The following is a 22,568-nucleotide window of genomic DNA, read 5'->3' on the forward strand; positions in this document are numbered from 1 at the left end:
ATTTGGAGAAGGCTTGCTTGCTCGCTTAGTGTATACCTTAAACAAATTGCCGTCATGCGCTATATTTAGGCACGTACCGTTAAAATGCCACTCTAATATTTTTTCAGCAATTATAGTGTAGCGTCTAAAGGTTGAAATTCCCACTCTCTTAGCTGTTCAGCGCTCTAGGGGCATTGTATACTTTTCAGCGAACGTGCCGCAACTTACGGATACCCACGCCCTCATCTCTCACTTTCTCTGGTCTGTGTTTTCTCTCTATCTTTTTTGATGTTCTTGTTCTTTTACGATCAAAATGCGGGAGCGGGGCAATAATCCCAGTCGCCACCCGTGGAGTACCCAAAGGGTAAACAGACACTTTATCGCTTCGCCGAAACAGTTTCATTTGTTAAGTCACTGGAACCGCTTCTTCAAACTTGTGTGCTCTATGAGCGGTCACGGTGTAAGCACAACAAAGGCCGGATGTAACGAATAAGGAGGAATAACCAGCATGACATCAGCTCTATAGCACGCCACACCGAGTCGAGGCCCTCCCTTCGAAGCAGCTGTGTGCACCGCCGCTTGCACGTGTTATGCGCTTCTGTAGCACTAACAAAAATAGGGTTGCCCCTCCCGTTCTTTTGCCTATGGTAGCGTCCCCGCTTCCACCGTCGACCCGAAGCTTCGCCCTGAAACCGGACTCTTGTTCAAACTGGCGGTAATTTTTTACGAGCTCCGAAGTTTGGTTTGGAGGGGCGCCGCTTTGATGGGCAGCCGTCGAACGTTGCGCGCGGGAATTCGAGCAGCGATGCAGCCGCGCCGCACTCGTAAAGAGACCCTCCGAAGTTTCAGGACGCGCCCCGCTCATACATCTATAGGTGGTGCTTCCAACTGCTGCTGCAGAAGAAGTGTTGCACTAACTGCACTGTGCGTTGCCCTCCTAATAGCATGGCAGAGCTCCTGATAGTCTATCTATATCACGGCGAAAATAACGAAAAATACCTTTGAAATAATAGTTTATCATTCTAAACTGACTTAATGTTTCTCGTTAGCGGTCCCTTTAAAAGCGACTTCGCTTGTTACCTAAACGACAGGGTTCTCCAAATGAGCGAATACGTTCTTTTATTGCAAGTTGAAGCAGTGTGCCCTTTGTCTGGCAGTTCTTGCTTTCCTTTGTTGGTTTCTTTGTTACTACGCCATAGACGTTTTTCCGATTGTGTACACGCATATAGCCATCCGCTGTCACCCCGTAGAACGGCCTTATAGTGCATTGCGATGTAGACAATGCCTGAACGAAGGCCAGTGATTCACCCTTGCTCGTCGAAAACGTATGCGCTCCGCGCATCACGACGCGACAGCATTCAAACAGGTCGTTATACAGCCACGACGAAGCCGACTTGGAATGAGCAAGCAGAGCTTTCGGCTCGTCAAAACGATGAATGAATGCCTCGATGCTCTTTCACGTCGGTGATGGTTATGCGCGTATTAGAATAGGCAGCAGACAGACCGCGGCAGCGCGGGTCCACGTCGTGCTCAAATACCGCCGCAGCCTCAGAGTCCGGCTGACCGAGTCATTACTCCGAGCTCGGGCGGTGTCTATACTTTTGGGGTCTACTCTCTTCTTTCCGACCGCAAATAAGGACGGGGACAGCGGAAGAGAACACAAAAACAACTCGTGTGTTCTCCTCCGCTGTCTCCATTTTTATTTGCACTCAATATGGTATGTAGTAAACACCAACTAGGCCAAACTGAAGTTCTCTTCTTTTTGTACATCACTTCACCTTTCAGCTATAGTATACGAACGAACGCGCACGCTAGCCATACAGGTAACTGCAGAAAAGTGAGAACCTCGCACGCGCTTCCTCTGGCATATATATAGTACATATTGTAGGGATGTACGCATGCTGATTTTTGAGACCGAATCGATTACGAATCGAATAGTGCTAGAAGCGAATCGAATCGAATAGTTTTCGAACTACGAACAGCCGTTTTCGCAATGAATATACATAACGATGTTCACATCCTAGTATTCTTAAAGTTAGCAAGTTTCTGTCATTGCATATATAGTACGTTATGAAGCGTCGTTTATTAAACGTACAAATTGAGAATTAGGAGTAAACAAGTAATTTATTTGCATGCACAGGACTCTTCAGAGAGTGCGAATGAACGCTATATATATATATATATATATATATATATATATATATATATATATATATATAGTATAGTATAGTATAGGTGCCTAAGCGGCGTATAGCCTGCTCCACTACGCAACTTCTCATTTTTTATGTCTATACCATGCCCGCGGGGGGGAAAACTTACCGTGCTTTTATTTCAATTCTATTTTTCGATTCGGCAGAGTTGAAATTTTGAAATATTAGAAACGTATTCGAAAGACATTCGCATTTGCGGTCAGTGACTATTAGGTTCGAAGACCGAATCGAATCAGTCACTATTCGATTCGTCATTCGAAAGTTTCGACCACACGCATAGAATATCGTGCCTCGCGAGCACGTTATTGTATTTTGTGGAAGATCAGCTAACGGCGGCAAAACTGTCTGTATTCGCAAAGCTTCCCTTTTGTTGGTATCGTCCGTGATTGGCTCACGCCTATAGTCTGGTTATCGGCCAGATTGCGACCATAAGCGGCTGGCTCCCGAACGCCTGTAACACTCGTACGTAAGAGTTCTTAGCAGCTGTCGAGCAAGGAAATGTCGCTGAAGTCTACACTTCAACAAAAGCACTCACCTTCTTCAGGGTATAGCAACCGACGAAGGCAAGTCCCCTTGTCAGAACGCTGGCTACGGCGATGCTCTTTGTTCGACCACTCTTAGTCACGTCAAGCCGCCATCCTCCTGTGAAATTCTGTCTTGTTTATCGTCCTAACGTGAGAGAAGTTTCATTAATAAGGTCTCTGAAGGGTCCTTATAACTTCACAACACCAACATTCTTCCCAGCATGTATACGCTGAATATGGGCCGTTCTTTTCCAAATCACTCCAGTGGGGGCGCACCTTCAAAATGCTACGCTTTCTCGAAACAACTGGCCTATGCGAATGACTGCAACACTTCAGTGGGTTTTGTTTTGAGGGTAAAAGCCCTAAGTGGCTAGTTGCAATAGCTCATAACCGAAAAAATCGGCGTCTAGTCCAGTGAGACAGAAGATATCATGATCAGGAATGGCTTATACCCCCGTAAGCAAGCAAAGATGCAATGGCTGAATGTGAATGAAGAAATAATGAAAGAATGAGAGACGGAAAGAAAGTGAATGAAAGAAAGAGCGAAAGGACCTTTATAAAGGTAGTGCATTAGGGGGATCGCATGTGTCGTTGAGGAGCCCGTCCTGCAGCGCCATGCGTTTACTTCACACTGCGGTTCGTTATGTTTTGCAAGAAGTCTAACTCCTCCAATCGTATAACTCAATGCATTACCACGTGTGCAGCAGGCTTTTGCCTTCACTTGTTACACGAGTGTAACATCCTGCCGAACTTTTCTATTTAGCGCCTATCTCTCCTCTCTATCATCTACCTTCTGTCATCTCCCCTCCTTGTATTGCCCACCATTGCAGGGTAGCCAACCGGATATTCTCTTGACTCTTTCCTGCATTTCTCTTTGATCACCTCTTTCTATCTTCCACTCCTTTCCAAATGAAACATATTGGTTCGTGGTGTAAGGGGGTTTGAGTGCTTTCTTGACTTTGAGACTTGAGCACGCATGCCTTAAGAGCTAGTTTGTTTCGTAAGAAACGAGCGCCGGCCAATGGAGATAGCGAGCATATTATTAGAGGAGGCAGCCAGCCGTATAGGTCGAGCTATTACGAACAAAAAGATCTGAATTCGGTCGACCCCTCATTAGCTGACTTCAGCGCAACCGTCCGAAACCCGGCTGTGAACAGCGAGATAAGGCGTATAGATAAAATGGTCGGCATATGCAGGGGCAAGGGCGCAACACAGCGAATCCCTCGCGGAATCTCGTCGTTTCTCGGGCGCCCTGATACGCTGCGCCATGCGGCGTTGCTTTCTTTTTTTTTTTTTTTTTTTGCGGCAAGTGGGAAAACATCTGCCATCACTACCGCCGCAGCGAAAACACCGAGCTCTCATCCCGTTGGCGGCTCAGGATACGAAGGAAAAAAAAAAATGAAAGAACGGCCGCGGCGCATAATGGCGAAGTCGTGATCGGAAAGGTCGCGTTTAATTGGGCAAGGTCTGCGCCCTGCCGCCATTTTTGTTGTGTGCTGTTCTTGTCGATGGTGGCGCTGCCGCCGCTGCTCGTGATGATGACGGCGACCATGATGACGATGACGATGGTTTCTCGTTCCGGCGTCGTTTCTCGGCCCGCGCACGACGTTCCTTTAATGACGGTGCTCGCGCTCGCGCGCGGGGGATGCTCGGAGAATATAAATAATAACGGGTATAACGACCGTCTCGGTAATAGTAATGGCCGGCACACTCATCCATGCGGCGACGGAGAGGCTCGAGAAACGTTTGAACTCTATCTCTCTCTCCTTATCTCTCTCGCAGCTGTAACGCTTGCCTCTCAAGCAAATAAGGCGTGTTATTTTCTTTTTGCTTTTTTTCTTTTCCTTCGCTCTTGGATTGCCTTATCGCAACGTGGCAGCGTTCGTGCTCGAAAGGAGCGCCCAGAAAAGCGCTAACTGTAGCGTTTTGAAGGAACGCCAAAAAAACGTCCGTCTAGACAGCCCCTTAAAAGTGTGAACAGCGAACTGAAGGCAGTTAGGTTAGGATGGCTGACGCGCATAGTTTTACGAACAAGCTTGTTACGCCATGATGGCGTTCAGATTGATGGCGTGTGTAAAGGATGGCGTAGCTGACGTTGCTCGCCTTCTGTTGCAACTATCGAGGTAAGTGTTGAGAGTGCAAGGTTCAGAGGTTGAAGGATTGCGTCGAGATGCGGGACTGAAGCGAGTCTAGTATGGAAGTTGACGCGCCTAATGTTCCACGAATGTGAGATCGCTACACCGGGATTTGACTCTGATTGATGGTGCATGAGTGATCGCAATGCCGTTGCAATACGTCGCCACTACTATCATGATGATAAGTGCCGAAAGTGTAAGACGACGTAAAAGCAGAACCGATGCGAATTAAGTTGGAAGGCTGACTTGTGTAATTTTACGAACGAGCAGGTTTAGTGAGGAACTGCTCGGGTTGATGACGTGGAAATGATCACCTTGCCCTTTCTGTTGTCCACGTTCGGTCACGACTGCCGACGCGACAAGTTTTTGGCCTTTACGAAGCCCGCAGTAAACTGACAATGTGGCGCTAAAAAGAACAAACAAACGAATCGGTGAATCCTCAAACCTTTAATCGCTCCTGCGTCAGAACCTCACGAGTGGCATTACAGTCCGCCGAACCTTTACGACGCCGCTTCGTTTATCTTAACGCGACACGTCGCAGTAGTATGAACAAGTTTGGCGAATCCCTCGCCTACGTGAATCGGTGCTAAGCGAAGCTCTCTTTGATGTTTGCGCAAATGTTAATACAATTTTTTTTTTTCGACCACTTTATCTTCACTTCTTGCCGAACTTCTTCGCTTCCTGACTCTTGTTTTGCTCGTTCATTCGGGCACACGTATTCAGTGGCGCATATTCGGTGCTCGAAGTTGTTGTCTATATGCGGCAAAGCAGCAGCTGCCACAAACCACAAATTGGCCTCAAGAGGCGAAGAGTTTCGCTTTAAAAACCTCCCGTGGCTGTGCGAGGCAGATGTATAGGTTGTTATTTAGTAGGCGCTATGATCTGCAGCCTGTAACATAGCTCCTGTGTCATATATATATATATATATATATACATATATATATATATATATATATATATATATATATATATATATATATATATATATATATATATATATATATATATATATATATATATATATAATGTGTGTGTGTGTTAATGATAACAAAAAATGCGGAGGTGACGAAACGCCCTCCGGCAGCCCCAAGGATAAAGAGCGATCATTCCGATATGGTGTGGCACCAGCGGATGACTGTCTATCTACCTGCTGCGCAAAAAAAGGAAAAAAGAAAGCGTCCGATCGGTCCCCCCCCCCCCCCCCCTTATACGGAGGCACGGCAAAAGCCGCACGCGCCAATTAACCCACTCAGCCGAGAGAGACGCGCTCGCATTCGGTGCAATCAATACGGCGCCCGTCCTTTTGCACGCCGCCGCCGCGCGCAGCACGGCCACGATTCCCGGGAAGCGCCCTCCGCGGTAGCTAATGTAGGTGCCTCCACGTCATACGCATGTATCAATGCGTGAGGAATCGGCTATGCGTCGCATCTTATAGCAATCGCTGTAGCCTGCGTAACTATGCACAGGAGACCAATCCATCTAGTTTGGTTCACGCAATAGGGTGTGCGTTGTGTACGTGCGAAGCGTTTGCCACAAGGTCCGCTTACTAGGCATTTACCATTTATTGCGGACGTGCCCAAACTGCAGGAATGCTTGCGGTATACGTTCTGCGGCCTAACGTGCGCCTCGTGTACGTCGTCGGTGGACCTCGCTCGAGTGTCTAGTTTTCACGGCAGAATCTCTAGATCTATGAGGAGGGGCATATCACGCCTCTTGTTGCAAGATCCTCCTGGAAGACGTAGACTTGCCATCGCGATAATTTCGAAGCCGATCACATACGCTTCGCGTGATGCGTATAAGCGCCGGCGTCATTCCACAAGGTTAACTTGGACAGTACAACGTACTCGCTCATAATCGCGCCGCCGGACGAATGCTAGTTATTAATGCGCACATCAGCTTGAATGTGTCACGATTTGAGCAGTCCTTTGTATAGACCTATAGAAAATGACGGCGAGAGCCTTTTCTCGCTCTGTCTATAGCTTAAGACTGGGACAGGGACCCCCGCTGTGGTTGCTTAGTGGCTATGGTGTTGGGCTGCTAAGCGCGAGATCGCGGGATCGAATCCCGGTCACGGCGGCCGCATCTCGATGGGGGCGAAATGCGAAAACACCCGTGTACTTATATTTAGGTGCACGTTAAAGGAATCGAAGGTGGTCTAAATTTCTGGAGTCCCCCACTACGGCATGCCACATAATCTGGTCGTGGTTTTGGCATGTAGAACCACATAATTTAAGACAGCCACAGGCGCGAGAGCACACTTCCGACACAGCTCCTGTTCCGTGATGTGTTGACTGACCGCCGTGGGAGAAGTCTGCGCAGCTCTTCTTGGAGCATATGGGTACACCTCGGCTCGCGATCACTGTGGTGAGGGAGCACTACTGATCATTTTCGGTCAAACAAGAAAGACACATGTGTTCGAACGAAGTTTGAACGTTTATTCTTCGAGATTTCTCCTCCGAGGAGCGAAATAACCGCACGCGATTGCACGTGCCGCTGACGTACGTGCATTCAGACGCCGCAGCTGCTATGCATGGCTATGCGTGTTGGTGTAGATTCCCGCGGATGGATGGATGGGCGGATGTTATGAGCGTGACCTTTGGAACGGAGCGGTGGGTTGCGTCATCAAGCTCTTGCTATACTATGCTGCCTAATGTCCTACCTAGGTTAAACAATGAAAAAAGAAAACACTATGAACTACCACGCTCAAATTTTCTGATCCCCTATTGCGAACTGTGCTTTTGTACGCCTCCGTCTTTTGTCGTTTCCTACTTTTCTTCCACTAATCCTCCAATCGCCTCTTACTAACGTCTATTGCGGACACGTTTGCTTTACCACCGCAGTGGGAGTATAATGGCGCCATCTGCCGTCGGGAAATGAGAGCTGTCATTTTGCACCCACATTTGCGTCTTCCCTGCCCTTTTCGGTTTTGTTGTTCGATCGGACAGACGACATGCAAGATGCCTCAGACCGTGCATCTCGGAGGCGTCTATGACGCACAACAGGCCTCATGCCAAGACAACACAAGGTGTATGTAACTCGCCATCGCAAGTAAAACCCAGTATACCCGCGCCAGCGTTTACGTGGCACGTCCCGATCATACTCCTCGCCGGCGTAATCGTCGTTCCGAGATGCGTACTCGTATCGAAGCCCTGCAAACCCGCGCGGCCGCTCGAACGGCGCAAGTGGGTGCCCTCCTCGCACGCAGCGCGCGCCGCGGGACGGGCAATGCACGTGAGAGGTCGCGAACTCCTGCGGGCTCGATCGGTGCGCACTTCGCGGCGATTTCGCATGGGAGCGAGCGGTCACGACTCGGCAATGAATTGAGGGCGTCCTTGGTGGCGGCGGCGGCGGCGGTTCGCGGCCGCCGCCGCCGCCGCCGCGTGTGTGTGTGCACGTGGGAATGCGCGTATAGTATACACGCGGGGCGACGGCGCACACGCTCGCGCGAGGGACTGCGGCGACGACTATACGGTGCGTCTCGGCGGGCTCAGAACGGCAATTATTGTCATTATAGAACGGCTCGTCCTCGTTGCCACGCTAATAAATTGGCGATCATCATCTCGCTCTCGGCATTTCCTTTTTTTTTTTCCCCTTGTTATTCTCACTGTTTTTCTCCGCGTCCTCCAGTTCTCGTGCGCGTGGTCAGCCCGGATGGCCCCGCCAGATTTTGGGATCTCTACTACGGAACCTCTCCGAGCGCCGGATTCTTTTTCGTACCTATCGGAGTTTTATTTTCTCTGTAGGTTGTTTAGTTCGTTGTACGGAGTTCGGGATAGGTCAGGATTCTACGCCGTTCTTTCTATCTTCTTTCTTTCGTTCTGTAACTTCTCCGTGCTGGTGGCATCGTGACTTTGAACAGGGAGGTTATATAATTGTGCCGGTGTAAAACAACGTATCGCAACCTATGCAGTGACGTTACGGGGAACTGTTGATTACAGGAGTGCCAGAGGCGTAGATAACTGCAGTGAGAGGGCTACAATGCGGGGATCCTTTACGTGCATCTGGTGCTTGCAGCAATGCCGCTTTGCATTGACAGAAAAAAAAAAAAGTCATTCGTTTGTTATGTCTCTCGCGAACGCGAAATCACGGCGCTACATCTTCGGCTGACTCACCATATTCGGTATTAAAGAGGACGCATCAAGTGCGTAGTTAGAGCAACTAGCAGGAGGACTCGCACGTCTCTTTCGACGCCTTCCCTGTATTTCTTAGTCTCGCTGCAACCAAAGCTTCATGGAGCTTTCTCCATTTCCACGAAAACCAAGAGCAGCAAAGGACAAAGCCAGCGAAGACGAATCGATCGCTTATGCCACGTTAAGTGTGCTTTCAGAAACCCGCAACATCGAGCTATCCGGGGTGGCCTGTACACCATGCAACGCACACAATTACGGCGCAACGCGGGCAGCACAACGTTATGTAGACGCTCGTTCTTCGCGACTAATGACTAATCGGCCCGGACATCTCCGCCGACTGCTGACGCAGTTCTGTTTATCTTATACGTCGCGCAAACTCGCGCATGTGCATGCGCCACGTATACAAGGGAGGACAGCTACACGGTATTGCAATCCCAGGCCATCGTCAGCGTGACGACCATCGATGCCGCAGCGCAAACGCGAACCTTCGTTCACCTTACACAACCCGCTGCGTGCGTAGGCAGCGCTCCTGTCCGTGTTTATGTATGACGCAGTTATACGTACCCGTTTGTGTACCCATTCGCAAATCGATTCCGCGTGATAACACGCGGTATACGCGTGCGCGAAGCGCGCTCCTATGTTTGCATTTCCATTTTGTTGTTGTTGTTTGCCCTGTTCCGCCATCTCGCGATAGACATCCTCGCCGTCGGGACGGACTCGGCGATAGAACGAACAGCATTTCCGGAGGTATTAGTATTCGGATTGTTATTCCGCGCTCCCGAAGATGGAGAGAAAGAAGGGGTTTGGAGGCCGTCGTCGTGGGGTATATAGGAGCATTTCTCTCGTTGCTGGGAGACCCCTGGGGTGTCTGCGGCACGGCCTCGTGGATATATACCGCTGCTGCCTCCACGGTGTATATATACACAGGGAGAGAGTGGAGCGATGTTGCTATACGCTCGGAATTGCCTCTTCTATTGCGCGACCCGCGTGGCTACTTTGCGCTCACTCTATATACGATGACCGGGGGCATTTCCGCTGACCAACTGCTTTCGCTTCCTCCCCTTCCGGTCACCATTCCTTCCGCTTTCTTGCCCGCGTCGCTTCCGCTTTAACACACGCGCCACTCTTCTTGCTGCTGCGCCGTTCCTTTTTGCTGCTCTTAGTTTTCATACCACGGCGTCGCGGGAAATTTCCCGCGTGTGTGTGCGTGTGTGTACGCGCGCCTCTACGTGTATGTTTGTGTGCCTCTGTGTGCGGCACAGAGTTCTCTCGTTCGTATCTCTTGTACATCTTCATGACGTCCCATTTCTGGCTTGTCCCGCACCATCGGGAATCTCGAAGATTACGCCCCCCCTCCCCCCCCCCCATGCCGGGAGCCGCGCCGTAGTGTATTACGTTTGTTGTACTAACTCGGTCGTTTTTATCTCCGTGCCTACTTTCTTTTTCTTCGTATCAGCGTTCATCCCGCGCTTCACGCTATGCCGTCGGTGCTCGGCGGCCGATTGCCTAGTCTCCCGGGCGTCCGTTCGCTTCCGTGACCCAGGGCGATTATGTAGCGGACCGCGTCGTCCTTCTCCTACCTTTGATGGCCCGCCGTCGCCATTGTGTGTCGTCGTCGCTTGATTGAAACTCTCGCTGGACCCGCGCGCGTGACCGGCCGCCTTTCTCCGTTGAATTCTCCCACTTTCGCGTTTCCTTTTCACAGACGCGTGATTAAATGTCGCTCTCGCTTTTTTTTTTTTTCGAGAATTCGGTCCTGCGCAGGGGACCCATTCTCATTTCATTTGTGCGCGCCTTCTCTCTCGAAATGAAGCGTCCGCGCGCGTCGTTTCTCAAGTGATTACTATTTCCTTTAATACATTTTTTTCGTTCGCTTCTGTCGAGCGGTGGCACTCCCGTCGGCTCAGTCTATTGTCGCCGCGCTCACTGAAAGATTCTCGAACCACGCGAACCACGTGTATATATATATATATATATATATATATATATATATATATATATATATATATATATATATATATATATATATATACCGCCGATTCCGGAAGCCCGCATTTTCATTCAAATACATTTCCCCTTCTTCTTCGCTTCTTCCGCTTCAGTAACGGTGATGGGGGTATCCGATACTGGTGCGCCTGCCTGCAAGTGCCTCGGGCGGTTCTTTGATGAGTGAAAAAAATGGAGATCTGGAAACTGACAGATTCGTATAAACAGTTCAAGCGTCAGCGAGACTACACTGCGTATTCTTCGAACTATATGCGCCGCATATACTTCGGAACGCGAAGTAATTGAACATTGTTCATGCAGCGTTTGATCGTGTGTATTGTTTGGTCGTGCAAGCGATAGCAACGCGCGCGTGTGCGGTCGACGTGACGTTGCTCCGAAGTATAGAAAGATTTCGCGTCTCCATTTCTTTTTCGTCAACGCGTTTAAATTTTCTTTCCTAATTAATCTTTCCCGTCCTCGCTTCTGCCTGACGCTCCGCGGAACGCGTGTGTCGGTTTAAAAGCTTTCTCTCCTCTGTTTGATTCTAAGCGTCGCGCTCGACTACAAAAGGCGCGTCTCGAGCTCGCTCGCCCGTTTTACTCCCGGCGACGTCTTGAAGATCTCTTGTCGGAAACTCTTATTTTTTTTTCAAAACAAGGACGAAAAACAAAGATTTAGCGCCGATTTCGCTTCAGCGTTTAACGCCGCGAACGCTTCGTCATTCCTAGCGCGATCTCGTGTTTTTTTTTTCTTCCTGTTTTTTTTTTCTTGTTTCTTTTGTTTTCTCTTTTTGCTGTTCGACTCTATGCTGCTCGACAGCCGCACTGCGTACGGTTTGTCGTACACGAAACAATGTGACCACCCTCTTCTACTTCTTCATTGTTTTGTTTTTGTCTTCCTCGCCGGCGTTCTTAAAACGTTCGGAACTTGAGTTTTTCACAAAGAATCGCGAGATGATGAACGATAGGGACAATGCTTCGGACAATTGCGCGCGTACTTAGTTTGAAATCCCTTAAGCCCCCCCCCCCCCCTCCTCCGTTTTTCATATCCGCGCCGCTGCTTCGTTATACTTATAAACGCCGGGCGAAAGGCGGTCCCAAATTTTTGTCCCGCCGTCCGTTCGCGGGAGGACCATTAATTTATTTAGTGGTGCGGGCGCGCTAGAATTTCCGCCGGGGAAGCGAATCGCGAAGAGGCCGGCATTTAATGTTGGCAGAGCTTTTCGTCCAACATTTCCCGACACGCACCATATTAAATATTAATTTAATTCTCCCTCTCTTGTTCCTCCTCCGTCTTCTTCGCCCGCGAAATATCCTACGCTGCATCTTAAGAACCCTCCGTCTCCTAAGTGACGAATGGTTCGTGCCTATATTGTTCACGGAATGATTTATACCAGTGTTCTAGAAACGAGAAAGCTTTAAATAGCGGGTTGCAACGGAGTACCGTACACGCAGAAAACGTAATATAATTTTTGTCCCTCCCTCTGTCTCTCTCTTTGTGTGCCAGGATAGCGGGCAACAACTTCATCCTTTTCTCAAATCATTGTCCGCAAGTCCTTTTCATTCTTTTTTTTTTCTGCGGTGTCTGGTATCTATCACGCTTCAGGCATGCATCTAAGAAAAAAATGAACTGGTGAATGTAAGTAAGTCCTCTTACAAAAATTGTCATAAAATTTAGGTCGTGCTCCTATAGACTTTTCATTGCGTTCAGTAGATCTTTAATTGAGTTTAAATTGAAAATTGAGCACGTTTTTTTTTTCTTTGCAAGAGTTCAGCAGTGTACGGTGCCCTGCTGGACCGTCCGAGACGAAATTTAAACCAGTAATTGTTCCTTTCCGTAAGAATCAATTGTTTTTTCAAAAAGAAAATATTATAAAACCTAGAGGCTGGATTCGTTGCGCATGTGCCGGCTTTTCTGTCCGTTCGCTCACACAGCGCACGACGCTTTCAATTCAGCACTGCACCTGAGCAACTCCTCGCGTGAAACCACACGCTTCATTTAATCCGTGCATTGCACTTTTTACCACTGGTTTATTTGATCCTACGTGAAGATGCAAAAAGTTAGTTCGCGCGCACCCCCTTCTTCAAATCATAGCCTGATAGAAAGATGCCAGACGTGAGTACCAGAGGCTGCATGACTTCTTGCAAAAAAGCGTTTTGACTGCAGTTATGTGCAGTGATAGGCACTGGCGCTCCTGGATAAATAAGCGGACATTCCCGCTGAAATTCTCTCGCTCAATAAGGGAGACGCCAAATACTGGAAGTAGGCTTTTCCGCACTGTAGGACTGCCCTACGCAAGGTGGCGGACATCCCGCTGATGGCACCATACCGCGTAGCCATACCGCGAGGGTATAAGGCTTGCAAACGGCGCCGATGTAATAAGGGAGGATTTCGCGGCGAGGATACCCTTGCAAAAATTATACACGGGTTTCGATTGCATCTCAGCAGAAACCATATTGAAGGCAACAAAAAGTCAACAGAAACAGAGCAATAGTTAAACAAGGCCTTTGAAAGGCCTATAGCGCCAGCAGTTCGTGCGCTCCTGCTTTAAATGATCCTCTAGAGGAAGGGGTCCACCATCATGTATGCGTCAAACTAGAAGTGCGGGGAAGCCAACTTGCAGAATGTCGCGTATCTTTTATTGCGTGCTCCGTATAGGTATTCGGTGCTTTTTTTTTCAAAGTAGGTTTTTGCATTCCTATATTTACGTAGACCTTATTCAGTGCAACCACAAGTACAAGTGCCTGTACGTATGCATCAAAGGTAATCAATCGCCATTAGTCGCAATTACCTTGTCGATCACGTAGAAAAGAAAAAAGAACACGCCAGAGCTGCGTATCACATACTTTACCAATCCCCCCGCCCCCCCCCCCCTCTCTCTCTCTCTCTAATATATATATATATATATATATACATACATACACAGTAAGCGGGCACTAGGCATACTTTGAATCACTGCGAGGTTTCTGCTAGAAAAAGAAAAAATGAAAGGATGCATAAATGCGTCTTTAGAAGCCGCGAAATCAAGCACGAATTTATGTCTTGTGGAGAAGGAAGAAAATTACTCGTGCCGCGCGAAACAGCAACTTGTTTTTCCTCCGTAATTTTTATTGTGACACCGTCAGGTTTAGTAGACGCCCTTCGCGCGTCTCTCCTATATTATACATAATCGGCCCGAGTGGTTTAGTAAGTGCAGTTAATATCAGGTTTCGGCTCAGAGACCTGCTGCATCGTTCGCCCTACCGTGTTTACACATGAATTATTGAATGCAGAACGTTTGATACATGCGCCGTCTTTATCAGCTCACATTCCCAAATACTGCTATTTATTTACGGCGGGACGGCGTCCTATTTCTGGTGCCTCTGTATGTATATAGGGTGTCTGAACGCCTGGGACCTTGGTGATACAGCCCAGCCTGGCCACGTGAAGTTCATGCCCCGGTGGCGCCCCCAAGGATGCGTAATGGGTTGCGACGTCTTCGTGGCGCTTAGGACGGTTCTGTTTCTTTCTTTGCCCCACTGTAATACCTGTTGCAGAAGCGAAGAATGACGGGATATATTTTTTGTTTCTCTATTTCTTTCTCTCTCTCACACACACGCACGCGCGTACGCACAAACACACACACAGAGAGAGAGAGAGAGATAATAATATTAGATAGCTGAGTGTTCAGTGGGCTTTTCACCCGGAACGCAACGTTATGCATACAGGGATTTATTATTTTTTTTTGTCTAAATAAAGTTTACTGATACCAATACTCGCCTTTCTTGACTTGTTGCTTGAGGATTGCGTCTTACATTGATACATTAAGCGGTGCAGCTGCATTCTATAACACTGACACTTGCGCTCAAGTTTATTTTCGTTCCAAATCGAGAGGACACTCGTAACGGCGGACTCTACTAACAGAGTGTAGAGTCAGAATAACAGAAACAGCGGCGACCTGTGCATTAAGGACGTGGAGGAGGAAACAACTTTAATCGAGAGAAATTTCAGGGCTTTGTAGAGAGCTGCTTATTTGTGGCGACCTCTTGCGCGCAGGCAATGATTGCTTTTTGTAATTTTTCTTCGGCGGACCGTATTAGTCTCGGATGTCGTTTATGATGGAGCTAAGGGAAGATGTTAATCGTACTAAGTGCCGGTAGAGCAGTAAAGCTTAACCGGAATAAGAGAAGATGATGCCAGCCTGCATCAGAGACATATATAGGACACACCATTATCACGAGGATAAAAAAATAAGAAAAGGGGGAGAAACAGGAAGTGCGGCGGGGTAAGGAGTGAAGGGGCACGTAGGAGTGTAGGAGTATATTACATAGAACGGAAACATAAAGTTACGCACCACGGGTGTCTACAAAAAAACAAAAAAAAACTGAACCACGTACAGAGAAAGTGCGTTTCCAGAGCAAATAAGAGGGTCAGAGAAAGAAAGAGATGACGGACAAATATGACCGGAAGTCAACAAAAAAGAAGGGGGAGAAAAGGCAGGCGAAACGCGAAGAATGAAGCTTTGCTGCTCGCAGACCTCTTTCGGGGCGGCGGCAGCAGCAGCAGCGGCTGTGCCTGCGCAGACCCTCGACGCGCCATTGTGGGCGGCGCGCTGTAGCTGGCCGCCGGCCGGGGAACAGCGACAGCGGAGGAGAACGATCCTCCGGCCGGGCGCGTTTCATTGTGCCGCGCGCCGGCCGTAATAACCCCCGCGACGGCGGAATGCACGCTCTGCTTTCTGGACCTCGCGTCTGGCACCTCTCTCCTCCGCTCTCGGGGTTCCCCTTGCCGTGGCCAGGATGCGCCACCAGGCGAGAAAGGAACACCGCGCGGTTTTCTTTGTCTGACGTTCCTTTCTTTCTTTCTTTCTTTCTTTCTTTCTTTCTTTCTTTCTTTCTTTCTTTCTTTCTTTTTTTCTTTCTTTCAGTATGAGTGCTTGCGCGTGTTCTGTTTTGTTACGTCCTGTCCCTCTTGTTTATCTTATTTCACTTTATGTGTAATGCGTGTGTGTGTGTGTGTGTGTGTGTGTGTGTGTGTGTGTGTGTGTGTGTGTGTGTGTGTGTGTGTGTGTGTGTGTGTGTGTGTGTGTGTGAGAGAGAGAGAGAGAGAGAGAGAGAACGATAGAGGGTAGAGGGAGGAGAAAGGGGAGGGGGCAGTGGATATGACGTTAGTCGAAACGGGAGAACCTGCAGGCTGTTTTTCTTCTGGACGCCATTATTCTGTTCCCGCGACGAAATGCGAAAGGGAAAAGAAATTAGGAATGTGGAAAGAAAAAAGAAATAAGAGTGACAGTGGAAGACGGCTAGTTGTGCTCCCTCCTATGAGGGCTGCATACCCCAGTGGCCTCGCACACTATACGCTCCAAAAACTCGAATCCGCTCCTCACTTTATTTGCCATTGCTCTTTTGAGCCCCGTGTTTGTTCTTCTTCCTTCGAACTGTGTGCCTTGTCAGAGCCCATGTAGGCCACTTGCCCGCTACTACTCCGGTCGCAGGCGTTCTTTTTCTTTTTCTCCCGCACTTTCAACGTTCGGCCGCGACGCATCAGCCTTCGTGGGATAGAATTCTTGCGCGACAAAACGGGATCAGCCTAGAAAAAGAAAGAAAGAAAGAAAGAAAGAAAGAAAGAAAGAAGCAATGGTCCTAAAGCTGGCGGCAATTTTCTTTTCGGACATAGTAGGACTGCGTGGTGTTAAGACGCGGAAATCCTGCTGTGCCATGGCTGATAATATTGAGTGTAAGCTTCAAGAATACGCACAAATGTCGGAGCAGGTATAGAGGGGGAAAAAAATGAACGAAGGAAAAACTGCTGCGGTATCTGTGCGAAATGTGTATGCGTCGTTCATCTTTAAGTCGCTGACCACATCGGGACATCGCGTGCCGTTTTAGTTCCACATGACTCAGTCCTCGTCGGTCCGTGCGCCTGCATGTAGTATACGTCTCGGGACCACTTCAGTGTGTAACTTCGCTTCCACTCCTTTTAGTTGCGTTAGGGCTTCATTTTCTTGATCTGTATTGTTTCTCAAAGTGGCAGGTTTCGAACCCGCCGCATACGCCTATATAGACGGGCCTGAAGTTCTGGTGCTGAAGTTTCAGCGTGACATTCCGCAAAGAGAAGTTCGGCCTTGATTTTTACTCGGTAGTAATGAAACTCTTTCAGTCAAATGAAATTGGAATTGAGTAGAATGATACCAGCGTAAACCGACTTGATGTTGGTGTATTGCGTCACTTTAACTGTAGTGCATGGCACCGCTGCGCCCTCTATGACGTTAGTGTTGCAATACTGGATTCGCGGACGGCTCGTGTTTGAAGTTGCACTCGCAGTCGTGCTCGCCGTTCTGACCACGGGAAGAGATTCGTTTCTTTCGCCTGTCGCGTCACATCGTACTACACGCGTCTCCTGCCGCAAGATCATTCAATCACTTTCGCTCTCGAAAAAAAAAAGAACAAACAAACAAAACTAAAAAAGCGGAAAAAAAAAAGCGCGGCAACATGGACTCTTCTTCCCGGGGTATCTCTCTCTGCACGTGTTTCTGTGAACCGCGAACGCTGACGTCACCGCGGTGGCACCCTGCTCCATGCGCTTCTTTCGTTCTTCCTTATCCGTCAATCCGTCTGTGGACTGCGTGAAAGCGCTTAAGCACGTGGTCGCGAGTCTCGTTACGACAGCGTGCGAAACACGTGACGAGCGGAGAATGCGCTGTTCATTAGGTCTTCGCGTGCGCCGGTACCCGGCTGTCTGACATACGCGCTGACAGAGAGAGCGAATGTTCAAAGCAAAGACCGGGAAACGCTACACATGCATGTGAAAGGAGCGTAGTTTCGAAAAGCGAGCGCGGGAAAAGCAGGAAGGGTTACCACAATGAGTTTTGATTCGTTAGGTTGCAAGGAAAATGCTCTCTCTCTCTCTCTTCTATATATGTCAATCGCGTAGCAATATACAGTGTGTTGAAAAAAGCAACATGCAAACAAGAAGAAAAAAGCTTGGTTCGCACACGCGTAGACACAGGAAGGGGCAAGCGCGTTACATAATCCCCCCTTATATCAGGCAAGCTGTGGGCGAGCTCACTAAGCGGAGTGTAGTGCTATCGAAGCCTTCAGCGCTGTCGTCTCTTCCGGGCCCGCACCCCGCGTCGCCCGGGCATCTGATATATAGCGTGGTTGTGAAGGCTGGGCAAATGTCGAGTTGCCGTGAGAAACGCCTGTTTGTATGCCTTCGCTCGTCATTATGGGACGGGCCCACCGCGTGCTACGTGCAGCCGCTCAATGAGTCACTCGACCTCCCAGGACAGACCACGTGTGACTGGCAGGTCACGTGGCGCCCTCACAACGACGAAGTATATGTAGGGTTACGGTGCGCACAGGCCGCCCTGCTCTTCGCCAGGGCCGCTAACTCGTGCGTCCGTGGGTCGCGTGGGTCGCTTCGCTTGCGCGGTGTTCTTGATTCTCCCTTGTTTGCCGACCGACATCGGTTTCTCAATCGTTCGTGCGCGGTCCGTGATTGCAAACAATTAATTTCGTTGAATCACTTCGTGCGACCATCACTTTTCCCTTTCTCTCTTTCTGCCGTTCTTTCGTTCACTGCTTACACTCGCTGGTTTCATTCGACGCTCGAGCTCGCTAGGACGTACTTTTCGTTCGCAGTATGCAGTGCGTTTGCAGATGCCGCGGTCCTCACGACCCGTGAGGCCCAGTTGCGGATCCACAGGATCGCGCACCTGGACACGGATGAAATTTGCGGAACGCGATCAGAAGTGCTTTTGCAAGTGCTCGCCAATTATCTGCGCTGTGCCACGTTCGTCTCAGCCCTTTTCTTTTTATTTGTGTACTCCGCCAGCATTCAGGGAATTGGCAACGATGAATGAAGAAACTCCGTTCCCGAAATTTGATTTCGTGACACTTTCGCCTAGGAAAAGAAAATGCGCCCCGCGGTTATTAAGCCTGGGCCCAACTCGAGCGGTTTGCTGCGAGCTCTCGGGCTATAGTGCCGCACGAACGTCCCCTCGGTAACTCTTCCTCCGTTGAGTATGTCGAAGTATCGAGACATTGGTCGCGGAGTTCCTAAAACATCTTCCGGTGAAACTGTCTGACGCGTGCCGAAAAGCCTCGGCCGCGATCTCGCCGAAACGTGACCGAGATTCGCGCGCGCGCGCGTAGAGCCTGCAAAAGAGGGTGTACCGAAGAAAGTGGAAGACTGCGAGGACGGTAAGAAGCGGATGAGAGCTATCCGTCTTTGTCTGCGGCGTCCGCGAACCATTTGTAACCGTCGCGCCCGCATGGCACCCTCGAGAGCGACCGTGGAGAGCACCCCCGTGGGGGCCTTCCTATGCGCTGCGTGGAGCCGACAGCGGCGTTTTATTGATTCACGAGACGGAGGCAACTCCTTCCACTTGACGAATGCATCCCGTACGGGCGAGGAGGGAACAAAAAATACAAACGCGGGGATTTCTTTCGCGGGCAAGCGTTGCTCCGCATGCGTCTAAAGTGTGTATTAAGTAATAGCGTATAGTCTCGTCGTATAGGTTGCGCGAGGCGCGAGATGGTATATTTATTTTTTTTTGGCCCGTTTTACTATATACGGCGGGTTTCTCGCGACACCGCTCTTGCCGTCATCTTCTTGTGTCACGCTTCCTGATGCGTCCGTGGGGATTCTCTAACTATAATGCGTATTATACGAATGCGCAGGCGCGCCTTTTGTTTGAAGTTTATTTCAGGGAACTCGGGGAAAAAAGGAATGTACAGTGGCCCAAGGGATCGGCCAAAAAGAAAAAGAAAAGGCCATATTCGCCAATAAAATGACACAAAGCTCAGGGTTACAATTTCATGAAGTAGTTAAAACAGTGTACAAAAAAATAGTCATAAAGACACTAGAAATAGATGTGTACAGTAACGTTCTTGTACACGAATATACGTGAATAAGAATTATTACACTTAAGCCACAAAAAGTATATAAGTGAAACTATAAAGATGCAAAATCAACGCTGGCAAATGACAGCGCACGATTTATTTTCGTGACTTCCGAATGACACAAAGTGTAAAAAAGACGAACGGCAAATAATTTTAGGCAACATAACGCAATTATTATGTTTGTATTGATGATAAAACATGAATTTACCTTTCTTTTAGAAACATGCCTAATCTGCTAAAGATTAGCTAATTTCCTCGATTAAGGTAGCGACAAGATGGTGTTGGGTTAAAAAGAAAACGCGCAATCTGATAGTTCAGTTTTTCAGCGCCGTAATTGGCGCGTGGCTTTTCTTCTCTATCAACATTGTGAAGCCTGTACGCTTGACATGAAGCCAGACAGGTTACCTTTAGTCCGGTTTTGCAAAAAATGTGAGTGGCACAACTTTACCAGCAGCATAAGTGCTGGCTGCTTAGAAACGAAGCAATAAAAAATCGGCATTTGCGAAGTCTTGCCCTAGCGACCACCAAAAAGAAACAAACGACAGCCAAGGGCGTAGAGATTTGACAACTTCCGCCTGTGACTTGTCACACGTTGCCTGCTTTGTGACATTGAATCGTACGTCTAGTGGTCTCCTAAAGCATTACTCAAACTCGAGTAACACGTTAATTATGTAAACCCAAACAAATCCAGCGGCCCAGCGAAACACACCTATACTTCCAGTCGCCCGGATACTCGCAAATCAGTCATACGCGAAAGACGAACCGCCGGGAGCCAACTCGGCCACTCACGGCAAACTCTTATCAAACAAACAAGGATTTAAAGAAAGAAAAGAAAGGAAATCGAGACTCTATAAGGAGGCGGAGAATGGAGCTCCGCGTACATTTCTCCGAAAGAGAGCTGGCGCTCTCCAAAGAAGATCCACCCGAGCAGCACGCCGCTTTTCTCCTGCGGGGCTCCTTCCTCCGCTCAGCGAGCTCCTAATTCGTTGCGGCTTCTCAGCCAAACGCATCCATCATGGTCTTGACCGGCCGCACTACCGCCGTTCGGCGCGGTCGGCACAGCGGCTACTGAAACCCGAGAACTTCAAAGGTGGCGGCGGCTCGCTCGCTCGCTCCACTGTCTGGAGAGCTCTCTCTTCTCTTCGGTCAGGGAGAGCAAAGAGAGAGAAACAAGATAGAACGAGAAGAACGGGGCGAGAAATAAGAGCGAAACGACGCGAACGCGCAGAAAAGCCGAACTGGGACGTTGAAGGATAACAATGGGAGTGATTCCACGAAAGAAAGGAGTAACGAACGAGGAAGCACAGGAGAAAGAAAAACAAATTGAAAAGAAGTACGACGACAAAAGAAGAAAACAAATAAAGTGCCTAGCGTGCCGCCGCTTATACTTTCTGGCTCTTCTCACTTTCATCTCTCCAGTTCTGCCAGCCCAGCTGCGATCTCGCTTTCTCCACCGAGGCGTGTGTTCTGCTTCGGCTTTGCAGGAGGGCTGCATGGTTAGATAAACCTATTTGTCGAGCGGCAGAGCCGTACGGCACAGTGCTCGCGCGCGCGCGTGTGTGTATACGTGTAGTATATACGTATAACTGATCGCTAGGTGCGTGTGAACTTGGAGAGGGGGGAAGGTGCAGGACGGCGTGCGCAAGGCGCCTGTCGGCGCGCTCATTCTTTATCCGGCCCTCTCCACACTCGAAGCCAGCGTCGAAGCATTGGGGTGGCGGCCAGGGGGTGCGTCTTCCTCCTCCTCCTAACCAGAGCGCGCGCTGCCGGTATTGAGCCGTCGTTTCGTTCCCGGTGCAGTGCGGACAACGAGCTTAAGCCGAGCGATTGCCCCCTAATGAGATTTGCTGCTTGTTTGTTTGGCCCTCTCTGTCTCGCTTGCTGCTCGTGGCGGCGGCAGCGGCGTTTTGGACCGCATCGGCCCCCTTTCTTGCTTGCGGTTCCGGCTTGTCGGCTCGGCGACAGGCGGGTCAGGCTACACGGCCGCCGAATTCTCGCCTCCCACTCTCTCTTGCGGCTAATTTATGAAGCTACCGCCGATGCGGTACCCGAACGCCGCCGCATCAGCAGCTGCTGCTGTTGCCGCCGATCGCGTAACGGTCGGGTTCTTGTGGACGCGAGGAGCGCGCCCGGAGTCCGACGGCTGTGTTGCTGCTTCGGCCGCCGAGCCCTGATTTATCGCCCGCTTTCAGAAGATGCCTCCGACGCCGCCACGCGGTTCTCCTTTCCGCGAGTTAAGCGGACAACAACGGCCGCTGTGTACCTTCCCACCCCCTCCCCCCGAGCCTTCCCTTCGGGCTTTCAGGGTCGCCTTTCCCGATTTCGCCTGTCCCTGTTGTTTGTGTCGTTTATTGTATTCAATCAGCGTGCTCCTTTTGCCGCTGATGAGCCCGCGCCTGACCGTCGCTGCACACTCGAACTTGGTAAGCGCTGGCTGTTTGTTGCACGTCGCCCCCCGGGAAAAGGAGCGAGCGCAATGTGTTTGAAAGGCGATAAATGCGAGCTTTGTGGGGTGGTGCGCTTCGCTCCTTTCGATGAGGAGCACGCTCTGTTGCGTGGCCTCTCTGATGATGCGGGCACAGCGAGACACCTGCCGTAGTAAATGCGACAACGCGGGGAGTGTGTTTGGTGGTGTAATTGGGCGAGGATCCTTTATTTATTGCTCGTGCGCGTGTTTATTTGTCTGTGCCTGACGGGAGGGGGGAGGTGAAAAGCCCCG

General features: G+C 49.5%; 1 protein-coding gene across 3 annotated transcripts in view; it reads left to right on the forward strand.

Annotated features, from left to right (window-relative positions):
- The window catches only part of Tmtc2 (Transmembrane O-mannosyltransferase targeting cadherins 2), a 376,982-nt gene that overhangs the window by 331,989 nt on the left and 22,425 nt on the right, over positions 1–22,568 (forward strand). The window lies entirely within an intron of this gene.

Source organism: Dermacentor variabilis, chromosome 3 (assembly GCF_050947875.1).
Source record: "Dermacentor variabilis isolate Ectoservices chromosome 3, ASM5094787v1, whole genome shotgun sequence".
In the NCBI taxonomy this organism is placed as follows: domain Eukaryota; kingdom Metazoa; phylum Arthropoda; class Arachnida; order Ixodida; family Ixodidae; genus Dermacentor; species Dermacentor variabilis.